Source organism: Notamacropus eugenii, chromosome 6, assembly GCF_028372415.1.
Source record: "Notamacropus eugenii isolate mMacEug1 chromosome 6, mMacEug1.pri_v2, whole genome shotgun sequence".
NCBI lineage: Eukaryota > Metazoa > Chordata > Mammalia > Diprotodontia > Macropodidae > Notamacropus > Notamacropus eugenii.
In genome coordinates this window covers 84,243,085-84,259,485 of record NC_092877.1, presented here as the reverse complement: position 1 = coordinate 84,259,485, position 16,401 = coordinate 84,243,085, and the positions used below count along the sequence as shown (strand labels likewise).

General features: G+C 36.2%; 1 protein-coding gene across 5 annotated transcripts in view; it reads right to left on the bottom strand.

The window, feature by feature from the left end:
• PCDH7 (protocadherin 7) overlaps positions 1-16,401 on the bottom strand; it is a 494,834-nt gene that overhangs the window by 358,923 nt on the left and 119,510 nt on the right. Inside the window, exon 2 of one of the 5 annotated variants that reach the window (XM_072620433.1) lies at positions 13,416-16,401. This exon is cut by the window's right edge and continues 50,969 nt beyond it. The exons of the other annotated variants lie outside the window; for them this stretch is intronic. The gene's annotated coding sequence lies outside the window, so the exon portion shown is untranslated. Of the gene's footprint in view, positions 1-13,415 lie in introns of those variants that run through there. 5 annotated transcript variants of the gene reach the window in all.

Genomic DNA, 16,401 nt, shown 5'->3' with positions numbered 1-16,401 from the left:
GGTGGACGTTAGTCACAAAAGGACATATTATTGAAGAAAAATAAAACACATAAATTTTAAGACCTTCCCTTTTCAAGTAACTCTATCTTTAAAATAACATGGTAGAATTCCTATTACCCCATTAAGCACAGGGGAGCAGTACAGCCTGTGAAGAAGAAGGTGCATTCTCTACCTAGCGCATTAGCCTCCAGAGAACGAACTACCTGCCATCAGCAGCCCAACACAACTGCCTGTAGCTGAGTTTGATTATGTTGCTATAAAATTAGTATGTCAAAACTCTAGCTAGGAGCAAATCTCAGACACTCTCAGACCTCTGTTTTCAGCTCCGTTCCCTAAACCTCAACCTTCATTTTTCTTTTGTGCTTTTCAACAGTATGCACAGGTCAAATGGTCCTTTGAAAAGTTGGTCTGGTTTGCATCTGACAGAGATAGAAGAAGGGAAATGGCTCCACATACCCATGTTAGAGGAAAGGCACCAAGGGATTCATAACTGTTAGACAGATACAGCAAACTCACTTCCCTCCACTTGCTGAAGACTGAATCAAGGCAATTTAAAAAAACAAAGAGTCCCAAGATCCTCAGGTTTGAAAGAGACCTCTAAGACCATCAATGTCAGAGGCTGTCTGATATGGAAAGTTGCCCAACCTCTCCACATCTTAGCTTCCCCCATCTTCAAAATCTGGTTGGTGATTTTACCTGGATTATCCATTCTACAATATGGCTCAATAAGATAAAATACGTAAAGGAATGTTCAACATTCAAGCACTGTAGAAATGATAGCTATTGCTACACCAGGGAAGGAATCATACTTAACCTCATATTATTTAGACTGTTCATAAGTGATGACATAATTCTTAGCCAACTCAGTGCAATAGCTGAAAAGAATGTCCAAATCTATCTTGTTAACCCAAATATATGCTGTGCTTTCCCTCAGGCTATGGTTTGTCCAAAAACCTGGATAGCCTATGATTAGTATGAGGTAGGTAGGTGATGTAGTGGATGGAACACAAGACCTCCTTGAATCAAGGAAGACTTGAGCTTAAAATTTGGCCTCAGATTCTTACTAGCTAGTCACTTAACCTCAGTCTATCTTGATTTCCTCATCTGTAAAATGGGGATAATATAGTAAAAATCACCTAACCCACAGGATTGTTATGAAGATAAAATAAGATATTATTTGTTGTTATTATAAAACCTATTCATGCATTTTATATATGAAATGCACATTTATTTAAATATAAAGATATGTATATCTATTACAGATAATATACATTATATATGGTATAAACATGAATACATATATTTGTATTGAATTTCTATAGTATTTTAGTAATAAAATAGATTTAATTTTAGAAATGTGGTCCATATTTGGGGATAACCTTCCTTCACACCAATGTGGTACATCTGTTAAATGCTAACTCAATTCTTCAAACACCTTCCAGAAATTTCCGTTAAAATATCCCACTATTACCTCAAAAAACTGTGTCTTCTTGAGTAAAAAAAAAAAATAATCTTAATAACAATTTGTCAGTGAAAAACAAGGAAAGGTGCATTTTCACATAATTGTTTCACCTAGTTCAGAAAGTTCCTTGATGCATTCTGGTTTGAGGCCAGAGGCTAGGAAAATTCATTTCTGCCACTCTTTCTCAAAGAACATCAAAATAGTATACATATAAAGGGTAGCTAGAGATCTCTATCCCCCTCTATTATTTCCAAGCAAAAGTTTAGCCGATAGAGGGCTAGAAGTTAGGAGTTCAAATACTGCCTAAGGTACTAATCAGCTTTGTGACCATGGGCAAGTTAACTTTGTATTTCTCAGTCTAATTTTCCATTTGCAAATGGACTCAGTGGCTTCTAAGACTCCTTTCAGGTACAAAGCCATGATCCTATGCAGCTTTTAAAAAGCTGCCTTGTAACACAGTACCTGACCTATGAGGTCATTGGAATCCTACACACATTCCTTAGAGCCCAGAGATGTCCAACAGACTACCTGAAACACTCCAGGCCCAAACTAAATTAAAATGAAATTAGGAGAATTTTAACAGAATTAATAGAGAAATAATAGAACTGGGAAAATATTGATATCTAATTTTCTTAGTCAATATGGGGCCTGCAGAGATCTTTATATCAATTTAGAGGGCCCTCATTTCTACTTAACACTGCTGCTGTCATTCAGGACAGAAATATTTTGGTGGTACCTACTGGGTTGGAAACAAAGTATTAGGAAGGAAATAAACTTAGCTAAATATATCTCCTGGGCCCTGATTTTTCAATTATAAATAACTAAACTTTTCTAGCTGTCATTTTCTGAAACACCTTCTGTTAAGGTGGGAAAATACAGGTCTCAGTACCCTGGAGATTCTGTTTTGCACCTCTCTAATGCAATTATCAGGTATTATTGTGTATTAGAGTTATACGTGTGACTATGGACAAATCACTTATTCTCAGTGTTTCAGTAAACTCTCTAAAACTATAATCATAGACCAATTATCCCAACTCCATCAGTGAAGTCAGCTACTGCCTTGAAAGTTACGCGCTGATTCCGGATGAAAAGGAATGAAAAATACCATCTATGTATGCATCATTTCCTGCTACAGGAGGGCAGAACCTGTGGTTTCTTTATATCCCTTAGGTCTAACATAGTGTCTTTGCACACAGTAGGTGTTTGATCACTGTTTGTCCAACTGCTTTGGATTGTACTCAATAGTAGATCGATGTTTTTGTTGGGGGGGGGAGCAAATTAATCTATCTCTATACCCCAGTATTTGACATTTTAATAAGATGGTTAAGTTCTAACTTTTAGTCAAACTATATTTTATTTCAAAGATGGAAAAGAAATGTAGACCATCATACTTAGCTGAAATTAAAAACTGGAGAGTTAAAATTAAGACTATGATGTTGGTCGTTTTTCAAAGTACCTATGCTTTTGTTTTTGTTTTTTCCATATTCTGGAAGTCGGTGGCAAAGAGATCACACATCTTACACCATGTCACAAAAGACTGTTGTTATGAGAAAGGTTACTCAACAGAGAAATCTTTTTTATTAGGAAATGTTTTATTTGGTGACCAAGTGTTTTTTTTGCTCTGGCAATACACTTGAAATTTAAAAAGGCTCAGAAAGTATTAGGATTATAGTTGATTAGATAAAGCATATATTCTCCTCTACCAAAGCTCAGGTGCACCTGATGTCTTGGACACTTCTCCTACATCTGGAAAAATTACTTTGCCACCTGTTTTATTCCCTTTCCTTTTCACTATGATTTTATCCTTCATATTTTGACAATTGTTAACACACAGTTATCTCTTCTTTATAAACTAAAATGAAGGAGCTTTTATGTCTACTGAAGAAATTCCATAGCTTTGTGGCTTCCCCTGGAATGCTGCTTTCTATTTTATACAAACCTCTTGAATTTTTTAAGACATTCAAATGGCCCTAAAGATACTCAGTACACCAGCCAATAATAAAGATGATTACATCACCCCTTCTCTTTGGATAGGAAAAAAAAAGTGCTATTTTTAGGAGATTTGTGGATATGAACAAAACATAATATAACACGGAGCCTTAAGTAGCAGTTTACACAAATTCCATCTCTAACTTACAGTGTGTGTTTTAAACTCGTTGATCTACAAAACTACTCCTCTACATTATAGCTAAGCTTATAATACTAATTAGGGATCCATTGTTACTATCTTTTTTCTCGTTTGGCCACACATATTGTTGTTATAAATCACCACTATTTAACATCATTTCAAAACATTCATGGAAGCAGGTGTCTTGTTGAAGTTGCTGTCATTGTATTGGGGATGGATTTCTCCTGTTAAATGCTTTTCTGATCAGAGCATTTGTCCATTGATGCATAAACATTCCTCCCTGCTCCCAACTAAGCTGGAACTACATTGACGAAATCACAGATCCAGTGAAGTGGATTAGGCAGTTAGATAGTGGGGTGGTAGACAGCTGAACTTGGAGTCAAGAAGAGATGGAATCCTCCCTCAGGACCGTCATACCTTCAGAGACAGGTAAGCATGAACATGGTGTTCAATACTGACTTTGAGTATTCTTAGGGAGCCAGAAGAATAATGATGGATCCAGAGGGCAAGGGACAATTCAAAAAGACTGTGTAGGGTTTTCCATGCTCAGAATAGAGAAAAGATGAATTTGAGAGACAAGACTTATTAACAGATATGCAAGTGCTTGCTACTGAAGAGGCTCCACTTATATGGCTGCAAGAGGTCTTTAAGTGTGGTAGAACTGGGTGGGATTCAAATGAAAGAGAGATCAAGAGTGACAGCTGAACTAGAATGACATGAACACTTGGAACTAGAGGTGGAGTTAGGAAACAGGATGGCCAAGGAATGAAAATGCAAGTTACCTAATCCATGTTTTGGTAGAGTTAAAATGACTGAAAATGAAAAGAACACATATGCCAGTATCCTGACTGATTAATAAAGGTATTACACTTTGTGCCTTAAGCTTTCATTGTACTATATAGAAAGATTGTTTGTGTATTTTTAAATGACTCTCTATTTTCTGCTCAAATGCCCACAGTGCAAGGAAGGGGTGTCATAGGAGGCATCATGAATGCCAAAGACCCAATCACTGAATGACATCTTCACTCTGGATAGGATGAAAATCACAAAAGAAATTAAAAGCAACCTAAGCAAGTAGCAAATAGAAAAGGCCAATGTATAGGAAGGTTGTTGTTTTTTTTTTTTTTTTCTGAGTCTGTTTTGTTACAGCAATATATAAATGACAAAACTGTAAGCTCTTCAATTGTTACAAATTACCTATAACTAATTCAAAACAATGGCTTCTTGAAATTCAACAAATCAACCACCATTTCATAAGTACCTGTACTGTGCAATATGAATATAAAGAACATATGGTATGTGTCCTTAAGGAGCTTAAACTTCAATAGGGGAGGATAAAATAGGTACACCGTTAATGAAAATATTAACGTGAAACATCCATAGGAGATCACTGAGTTATGACATAACTGAAAGCACCCCGGTTTCAATTGGAACTTTAAAAATGGGAAAGTCAGCCAGTTTAGTCCATGAAGTACCTAACAGGGATTTTCTCTAAAAATTTCACCTTCAGTAGTCTCCCCATCTCCCTACCTAACTACCTACCCTCAAGCCATAAATGCTTAAAAAGAAGATGTCTTTAATAAAGAAAATATATCCTCAAGGATATTATCATTTCAATTGCATATTTTGGTCATTGGTTATAAACACTGATAAGCTGTTGCCATGAAACATCTCAAAATCAATAAAGAAAATGTTAGGAGAAGGAAGTTGTAAATGGAAATGCTAAGAGATTCATAACTAGACTTGTCTAGAATGCCACTCTTGGAATACAGACCGAGCTTCACATTCATCTCAGCATTGTTATGAGAAGGACTTCTAAACCAGGGTACTTATTTCCAATTGTGCTGACAGTCAGTAGCTATGCTTATGCCAGAATAATAAAATCAAGCGTAAAGACATTCATTTAGGCTTGTAGCCCTGAGAGCATCTAGGGAAATAAAATAACAAAGAAAAGAGGAAAGAACACACTGAAGAATTCACCAAGCCCTTTAAAAACATGGCAAGATGATGAAGCTAATGAAGACAATGGAGATGATGGCGAAAGAAGAAAAAAGGAGGAGGAGAAGAAGTCAAATTTATATACTGTTTTAAGGTCTACAAGTTCATGCTATTCTGTGTGACAGACAGACATAACAATTGTATATTAGCAAGCTTGCAAGGAAATGTCCTTGATAATCTTTGCATTTTTACTTTCATACTGTATTTTATTATGACGTCATTCTGTATCCACATTCTACAGTGTAGAAAACCAAAAATAACTTTTGAATTGCGTCTGACTTTAAACTAGCATTGCATAAAGTATACCTCCTAGCAAAAATTTCAGGCTTTTGATGCTTTAATAAAACATAGCTTATGCCTTTTTTTTGTTGGGGGAGAGAATGTTATTATGAAGGTGTAGTTATGTATGTGTGTATGTGCATGTATGTATGTATTTAACAAGCCCAGGGTCAAAATCAATCGTTACACAATGGATAATTTGCATATTTTCTAGTAGGGAAGGCATTATTACTTATTAAAAAAAATATCAGGTTATGCCAATTCACTACATGCGGATATAGATAGACATAGATCTATCTCAGTGTATGTGTGTGTGTTGTGTGTATGCATATAGGATGAAGAATTCAAGGTTGTGTTGTTATTTTCCTCCTAAAAAGTTGTTTTACCTTGAATGACCAAGTCCTACAGCCCAAAGCCACATAAGGGCTAGAGATGTAGATAGGGGTGAGTTCTTTGAAATGGAGGAACACTAACTAAGACAGGGAGGGAAAATAAAAGACAGAAAGATACAATAGATTAAGGGTAATTTTCAGTATAATAAAGGTAACTCTTTAAAATACAATTAGAGTTATCTTGCAATTTATTTATGAAACTGCTTTGCATTATTTAAAATTCATCATAAGAGAAACTTTGAAATACTATTTTGAGCAAATGGCATGTACTAGCTTCCTTCCTTTCTTAAGAAATATTCCTTTCTCTGGTTTACATCAATCATATTTACTGGAAAATTACAAGTGTATCTGTTAGATTAAAAAAACCATTTATTTTCACTCCATGCTATTCAAATTTGTATTGTGCTTTCTTCTTATGTGATGTAAAATAAACATTTTGGCAAAAAATAAATGTGTCCCTGTGGGTATAACAGTTCCTCTGTGGGACAGCTGCATAAGCCCTTTAAAGACATTTCAGCCCAGTGTTTACTCTGAAACCTTCTGCTCTGTGGCACCAGGAGATGTTTGCAGGAGAACCTGGTTTCCTCAGTTCCAAATCCAGGAAACTAAAAAGAACTCCTCTTCCTCTCACTCATGCCTCTGAATTCCATGCCATAACAAGTATGAATAAAACTACCGAAGTCATCCATAGAAGTGCAGATCACAACTAAAACTGATGACTTCTAGCACCCTACTTCATCTTTTAAAATCCTTATTTTCAGCATTTTGCCTCTAAATCAGCAATTCAGGCAGAGAAGACAAGTTCGCATTTGGGGCAAAGAAAACAATATGGTTGTACACGTTTCTTTTCTGTAGATCCAGACTGTGTCATTGCAATTAGAAAGTGGTATTCATATTAATTGGTCTTCATAATTTCAAATCCTCCACTTCTGCTGTCATTTAATTGGCAACAGCTCTTACAAAAATTAAATGAAAAGAATGGAGAATTTCAAATGAAGCATTTTACCTATTCAGTACTAAGTAAATTAACTCTCTGTTTCACAGGATTCATGTATTATTAGAGTTAGTCAGCACTTGCCACTGTGACTTTCTCTCACCCATTTGTTTTAAGTTCTTTGCACACTATAATCTTGTCCCATAATAAACTTGTACATTAATTAGATGTGTCACAAGGGTGGATTGATTTTAGTGAAAGAACAATAACTCCCACACCACAAATTATACTGAAAGAAAGCCTTCCAAAACAGGTTTCCTACATAATTTTCAAGTTACCGTTCCCTGTCAAAATAAACACCTTGTACTAACAAGCATTGAGGTTGTGGAAGACAATAATTCTATCGAACAAAGGATCTGAAAACATTTTAGCTCCTTATTTAAAAAGAAAAAAAGTTAGTTAATGGTTTTCACCTTTTGAGGCCACTGAGTAATAAAATCTTCACATTAAGTAGATCACATTTTCCCTTAGATAAATTAATAGCACAGTTAAAGAACCATATACTCACTACCACTGCTACATGGGAATCAATTAAGTGTTTAAACTCTTTACCTGCATTTTCATGGTAAAGTAACAGCCATCGTCAACTGGAGATTTTGGATGGAGGGAAAAAAGAAGAAAATTACAAAAATTCAGTTCTAAGATTTCCCCGTCCTTCCTAACCCCTGAATGAACCAAACATATGATGACAGGAGAACTGGAGAAATAATAAACAAGCAAGATATCTCTACAACAGATCAACCTTGTATAAATTTAACAATTTTGTTTCTACACACACACAGACACACACAGATGCACAGATGCACACACACACACACACACACACACACACACACACACACACACACCATACCAGGAAATATTGCAAAGCTAAAAGCCTACGTAGTCAGTCCCACCTCATTTAAATCCAAACTAGAATAATTAGACCTACTCAAATTAATTCATTACATTTTTAAAATTGTACCCCTTGCAATAATCCCTTCAGGGAACAACTTCGAAACATGCGCTAAACATAGTTCATACTCAGTGGCATTGATTCTGAGATATAAACTCTCCTTTTCCAGCTAACAAAGCCTCAATGAATAAGAAAAGTATTATAAAAACAAATTTGTTGTTATTGTTGTTTAATTGTTTCGGATGTGCCTGCCTCTACGTGACACCTTTGGGGTTTTTTTGGCAAAGATAACTGGAGTGGTTTGCCATTTCCTTCTTCAATAAAAACAAATATTCCATAAGAAATGAGTTACATTAGAAACACACATGTAAAGGACTCTCCATGTCTTCATTTCATGTCAAAACACAGGGTTGGTCTTCATCTCCTCTGTGGTCCCAGTCAGCTCTAAATTCTGTGAGCTACAAAAATCTTCCAACAATCCTAACAAGCCCCCTGACTAATTTTTTCAAGTAAAATGTATTGAAAAGTAGGTGCATATCTATTCATGATGACAGGTAAGGCAATAATGTGAAATTCCAAGAACAACATCCTGAGTATCTCTCTTGATTGGTCCCAAAATTGCAATTTTACAATGAGATGCGAAATTATTTAATAAGAAAGTAAGACCATTAAGCAGGGAATTCTTGTCAAATTCTGTGCTTTTCACAGCAGATTGTTAGTGCTTAGTAAATATTTATTAAGTTAATAAGAGCTAATCTCCCTTATGACATTTTTCTATTTCTCACAATGGTCAGAGATAATACTATGAGAATCAAGAACATGTGAACAGTACAGAAGGGAGTAACGACCTCAGTGCAGGGCATATGTGTGTACAGGCTGACTGGGTGTTTCTGAGGTTCACACATTCCCATCTTTCCAGTAGAGAAAATCCCTAGACAGTGCAGCAGGACAAGCCCATAATAGTTCAGGTCATTTCTAATAGGAAATAGAATTCGACTGTCAAGGTCATTTTCTTCTCTCCCAGGATACTGTGACTTCTTTTCCTTCAGAGATTCACCAGAAAATCATCATTGTGGATACTTTCTTCAGGTTTAGAAGGGATTTAAAATGCCTAGGCACATGTGAAATAAGCTCTGTTGCTAGGAGAAAGGACCAATGTAAACTTTTTTTTTATGGATTCTTGCACTGGTAAGAAGAGGTCAATCTAATCCTGATGAAAAGATAAATTGCAGTCCCAGCCCAAATATCTAACATAAATCTCTAAAGAACTGTATCTGGAGAGTACACCAAACTCATTCTCCAGGCTATGAATCAAAAAAAAAATATCTCAGATAGATGTTTCTCTTCCATGTCTTTTGGGAAAGACATCAGACAGACTGTGAAATGAAGAGGCTGGATGGTAAGTAGACACAGATTTTGGAAGTATAACACCTAAGAGGACAAACCAAAGGACCATGAGCATGCATAGCCCCAGGTAGGAGGGGAGGGAAAGGTAGGCACTTAGAAAGGAGGGATTTAGGTAACTGGGGGCTTATGTCTAGAAAAAAAGCTTCAAAGCAGGAGAAGATAATTCATTGTATTTATCCTGGGCAAACTCTCATTCTATACTCTAGAAAAGGAAAGACACTATGATACATAAGGGTATTTCTTCTCCTGGCCACCACACCACTTTGAGCACTTTTTTCTGTAGGAGATAAGAAGAGACCCTAGGCAAAATTGAGGAATAGGTAAAATCTGCCTCCTACACTCCAGCCTGTCTTCCCCCTCACAGGTACCAGGCTCCTTAGTTCTTTCTACTGGTTTCTCTCCATCAAAACCTGTAATCTTTATTGCAAAGATGACAACATCTTAAAGTATTGCCCCTTCTAGTGGAATTTGCTTTTTAATAGGGATGATGTTTTGAGACAAGAAAAGAAACTTGTATATAATCATATACACACACACACGTACATACACACACAAACACACACACATATCTTCCTGGCACCTTTGAAATCATACCACGCAGCTCTCTGTGGATAACCTGGACCTGTCTCTGGTTACACTACAGAAAGAGATCTAATGCTAGGTTCAAATGGTCCCTAGTTTGACCTCATGTGACATTTTTCATGTTGTTCTGTGCCTACTGAGATGATGTAAACCTTTAGTCTTTACCACATGCAAACATAAAAACTGAGCCTATTGAGGAGAGAGGGTAATCAAGTGGAGATTCCTATCTATCTATATGCAGTGCTTAGAGATGGACCTGTTTCACAGAAGACAGCACAAAGATGTAGTGGTAGAGAAATTGCTTTCTCAGAATACCCTTCTGGACAGCAATACTTTGGGTACATTAAGCTCAAACGATCACATCACATTTTGCACTGCAAAATAAAATGTTATTTTTAACTGAAAAGAAAAGATGAGTGAAACAGCATGGAGCAAATGCAGCAAAGAAACTTGTTTATATTTCTTTTTAAATGAGGATTTTTAAATGACTTCCGGGCCATTTAAAATCAAACTTAAAGCAGAACTTAGTAATGATGGTGAAATTTGAGAAATTTGTTCCTCCTCTATGCCCTATAAAAAGAATATTCAGAGACTCGATGTAGAACTGGATGGAACCTCAAGGCCCATCTAGTCAAGCCCCTTCCTTTTAAGGATGAGGAAATTGACAGCTAGACAGACTGAGTGACTTTGCCAAGGTTACATGTAAGTGTCAGAAGCACTACCGGAAGCCCCAGAGATGGTGATACTCTTTTTCACTGTTACAAGAAAGTAAATTGGGAAGCTACAAATAAAATGACATTGTTTTCATTATCTTCTTGCATACATGTATTTTTGTCTGGGATTGGTGTGATTATTTCTTACTCTTTTGTGTGCATAATGGACTCATTTGGCTCTGTGGTAGAACCTCTGGACCCCTTTTCTAAATAATATTTATAAAAGCAGAAAATAAAATATATAGGGTTGCATAGGAAAACAATTATACTCAAATACAACTGCATATATCTATTTAACGTGCGTGCATACATGCATGTGCATAAACATGCATATATATATCATCAATATGGAGAATATGATGGATTTCAGGTTAAAAATCACTGGTATAGTGAAAACAATAACTGATAAATTCACATTTATTTCCATCTTCAACTATATTTCTTTGTTACTAGCATGTGATGTTTGTAGTATACTTATTCTCTCCCATTGCTAAATCATAGATAGATTTAGTCTAATGAAACCATTATGAAAACAACTGTTGTTGAAATCCTACAGTTTCCTGGGACAAAGATATATATGTGTATATACATATAGATACCTAAATTCTCATTTTAAAATGTAACGTAAAAAAAATACATATTGCCAAAAGGTTGGTTTGTTACACCTTTTAATGGTTTCCTGAGAAGAATACAGAAGTTCTTGTTCTGGCAAAGAAAAAAAAAGCCAAAGAAGTTAGATTAGAACTACTGCTAATCCTTTTACAGCTAGAAATTGGCTTGACACATCCTGTTACTCTTAAGAAAACAGAAGAGTTCTGTGATCTACATGCAGATGGCTGGGTCTACAGCAGGAGGCTTTTGTGATGACTCTGGTTTACTTTCCTGTTTTGCCACCTCTGAAAATGACTCTAAAAAATTCTGCTTCCCAATTGTGGAAAAGGGGTGATCATGCTACTTGTAAGGGTTTTTGTTGTTCTTGTTATGTTTTGTTTTGACTTTTTCCTTTTTCTTAAGGGTTTAGAAATTGTGGAGACATCCAGTTTCTTCTCATTATCACCCATCCATGCATGCACTGGCAGAGAATTCCTTTCCTTTTTAATATTTTTGTTTATTTGTTTTATTTGTAAAGTGTCCCACAACAATTGAAAGATTAGGCTGTGAGGTCAGGGTAGGAGGAAAGAGAGAATGAATTCCTGTACAAACCACATAAAGGAAAGAATGAGACCAGCCACTTAAGGAAGCAAGTTTAAAATTACAGCACTGGCACTGAGCTAAAATGTTCTTGCCAAGCTCAAGTAGAAAAGAGGAGAGGGAGAGATGGAGAGAGAAGGGCAGGGGGGAGCAGAAGAAGAAGGAAGGAAGGAAAGAAGGAAGGAAGGAGAGAAGGAAGGAGACAGATTTAGGCAGGGGTATAACAAAATACAACAACAAAAAATGTATGAAAGGAAAGGAAAAAGGGAGCAGGTTGAAAGGGAAACATAAGAGAGGAAGTAGAGAGGGGATGGAGGGAAGGGAAAGAGGAAGAAAAGGAGAGGGAGCAAAAGGAGAGGGAGAGACAAGGGGAAGAGGGCTGGAATGCTTAGACAGAAGTTTTGTACCTCATTTTTCTGCTTGTCTGACTAGTACTTCTGATAGAGGTATGGATTATTTTCTGTTTAAAATAAAAGCTATAATCATGATACTAATTTATCTTGTGAACACTGAAAAATCACATCTTTGAACAACTTCCACTAGTACTTTTTTCTATTTTATATAAAAAATGTGTGCCCCCCCCCAACCCATCAACATTCTGTTATAACTCCAACACTGATCATTTGCTTAGCTAATCACAAAACCCTCTGTCAACAACAGAAGCCTAAGGGCTTTGGCAATGTAAAAAGTATTGGCATTTCTCTGATGTGTATTCAAAATCTATATTACAATTCTTAATTCAGTGTGCATGAGTCAGCAATAGATATACTGTATCTTTAAAAAGATATGAAGCTTTCCAGTCAAGCCTTTTAAGGCTTTACAAATAACATTTCAAGAGAGTTGAATGTGTGGACTAAGGTAGCAGATGGCTTTTAATACAATACTGCTCTTGGATTCTTTGATATGATTACTTTTGCTTTTTTATGGGATTCTTTCTTGGCATGTTTTGATGACATTGGGGCCTAATGGACTCAAGTTAGGCAAGGGAGTTGAGCACCCTTTCATCCTAAAGACGGGCACTTGGCACTGGGTGACCCTGGGCATCCTGTTAAGTTTCCCTATTCATAACCAGTATACCATAAAATGAAAATTATACTGATTTACCTCAGTATGTACTGGCTAATTAGTGGTTCCCTCAATTTAGAAAGAAACAATTCCAATATCTAATAACTATTAATAATACTTGGTGCATTTGAAAATGCAACTCCCCCTTTCCTAGAGTGTACATCCCTTATGTCTACTTCCATCACCATTGGCAATTCTTCTCTTCCTCCAAAGCCCAGTTTAGGCACTGTCTCCTCCGTGAAGATTTGTCTGTTCCTACATGGTATTCCTTTCTTCTTGAAGCTCTCCTTCCATATCCCTTTGCTGTCCTTTCTATATTCAATCATATTTTAATTTCCACTATAATTATTTGTGTACATGTATCTCTCTCTGTCTCTCTCTCTCTGTCTCTCTGTCTCTCTCTCTCTGTCTCTCTCTCTCTCTCTCTCTCTCTCTCTCTCTCTGTCTCTCTCTCTCTCTCTTTCTCTCTCTCTCCTCCTTGAAGGCAGAGAATGTAATTTTGTATATTTCAAGCACTTTATACATACCATCTAAATAGCTTCCTAACTGGACTCTATGGCCCATCTTCATATAGCTGCCAAAATCTTTCTGAAACATAAGACTGTCCTGCTTGACAACCTTCAGTGTCTTCCTATGGCTTCTAAAACAAAATGAAATTCCTGCAACTCTGCCTTTTCAAGCCTTCACTATCTGGCTGCAGAGCAAACTGATTTACTTCATTCTCTGACTCTTGGTTTCAGCCAACTTGCCCCTCCCCAACTTCATTTCACCCAGAACTCAGCACTCCATCCTTCCCTCACTTCTCCTGCTTTGCACAGGCCTCTAATGAACTTCTTTCTCACTGTCACTCTTTCAATCTTTGCCTTCTAAGGCTAAGCTCACATTTTCTCTCCTATCAAGAAATGTTTCGTTAACCCTTTAGTTATTAAAGCTTTCTCCCTGCTCCCAATACTTCTAAAATTTACAAACATGGGACATGAGAGTTTTTAATTCTTTAAAAATAACATTTTTAATTCAAGCAGTCCATAGTGATAGTTATTAATTTAAAGGTATTAAAGATGGCATGGGGGGTGGTGGAGGTTGATGTCACTGGAATAGCAACTGTAAACTCACTGCCAAATCCTGCATAGAGAATTGATTGCTGAGTTTTCCTTTGTGACTATTATTATTGGTTTTGTCAGTGACTTAAAATTTTAAGTCCCCCTTCCCAATCCTTAATAGTGATCTGGTAAATAAAAAAATGTAATAACATATTCAGTACTGTATAAGACTTTTGGTGAGATGCTATGTAGTACACATTATAAAGACCAGGGCTCCACATCATTGGAACCATAGAAGTGGTATTGTTGAAAATTCAGTTAATCATTCAGCATTTAGAGGGTGATTTTTGTCCATTTGCTTTTTGTAAACCTGTATTGAGTTCCTGATAGGTCATTTCCACAAGGGTAAATTCATTTTCTAACGACATTAATTTCATTTTGTTTTTCCTTAAAGCAGAAAAGAAAACTCATTTGGGGAGGAGAAATATAATTGAGCAGTGTAATCACATAAAAATTGAACTGTCTTAATATTGTTACAATAACAATGCAACATAAAAACTGACTTATTTTATATCACCCAAATGCTAAGAGGAAGAAAAGAAATTCTTTTATTTTTAGACACACTCTCCTCACACCCAACTAATTCCTGACACCTAGAAGTCTCAATTGCTTTAAGGGTGAGTATTTCTTAATTTCTTGTCTTTAATTTCTTTCAGAAAGACCCTCAAACAACAGTAGAACACTAATGTATGACCCAGACTTTTAAGAACTTACTTGCAAATGAAAAATTAGGCCAAATGGAGCATCCAGGAATTCTCCACACAATGAAAGCTGACTATTTTCTTCTTCTTCAATCCTTACTACATGAAGAAGATTATTGATTCACAGGCCAGATAATTTTAAAACTGGAGGAATTCTTGCAGATTATCAATGCCAATTTGGAACAGAGCTGGACAACAATGTATCAAAATCTAGTGAGATTATAAAATTATGTTGTTTTAAAAATAATTTGAAGTTCCTATTCTATTGAGTGGAGGAAGAAAGGAAAAATTTTCTTCCAGAAAATCTCTTAAGTGGGTCAAATTTCTCATAATCTTGCTCCTGAAACTGTCTGGATTTGAAAGTAGAATTAGGTGAAATCTCTAAGATGAAGTCTCTGATAAAAATGACATAAGATACTGGGTGTTGGGGGAAGGCAGAGTAGAACTAGCCTGAGGACTTTTAGTTACTAAGATTACACATATTCTCTCATTTCCTGTGACCTGCTTTATTTTGATCTAGCTTTTTTTTTTTCACATCATCTTCCCCCGGCCTTTTTAGATATCTATTATTTAGATATATACACATATTCATATGTGGGTACATGTATATGTGTATAACTATGTGTGTATGTATGTATCTATACACACACATATATGGAGAGAGAGAGAGAGAAAGAGAGAGAGAGAGAGCTCAAAGTACACAAAGAAAGATGGAAAAGTAAATATAATACGTATACTTATCCTTAGCTAAAATCAGAAGTAATTACCTTTCAAGTGCTATTTAAACCTGTGGAAAAGAATTCTTTAAAGTCTTTTGCTTACTACAAAAGGGGTTAAATTAATCACCCTGTCCTCTGCATGCCTGTATCATCTTAGAATTGTCCAATATCCAGTCAGTTGGTGCAATTCCTGTGACTGGAAGATGAAGAGGTTTTTTGTTTATTCCTGAGAGCCAATGGAGAAGAGGTACTTACCATTTTAGTAATAGTTATTTCAATGAGTTTTCAACAGATCTAAATCAAGATTTTTGGGCCTTTTAAAAATCATGGATTAGAACCCTAAAGGACCTTAGAGTCCATGAAGTCTGACCCCATCATTTTACAGATGACGCAGTTGAGGCACATGGAGAAGGTAAGTGAAACCATTAGCACCTAAATCAGGATTTCAACTCAGTCATGTTTCCAGATCCAACACCTGATTTACCTCATAGCATCTATTCTTCATAGCATCTATTCTTTATAGTACAAATTATACACATACAGTTGCAGAACTGTAGACCTAGAAGGTTTCTAAACCAGCCCAAATGCCCTCATTTTATAAACGAAGAAACTAACTTAGAAAGCAAGAACCCAGGTCTTTAGATTCACTCACCAGGGTTCTTGAGCTCAAGGCTTCTTAAACTTTTTCCACCTGAGACCCCCCTCAGCCCTTCTTAAACTATGGGTCGCAACCCCATATGGGTCTGTAGCCTCCAGTTTAAAAAACAGATGAAGA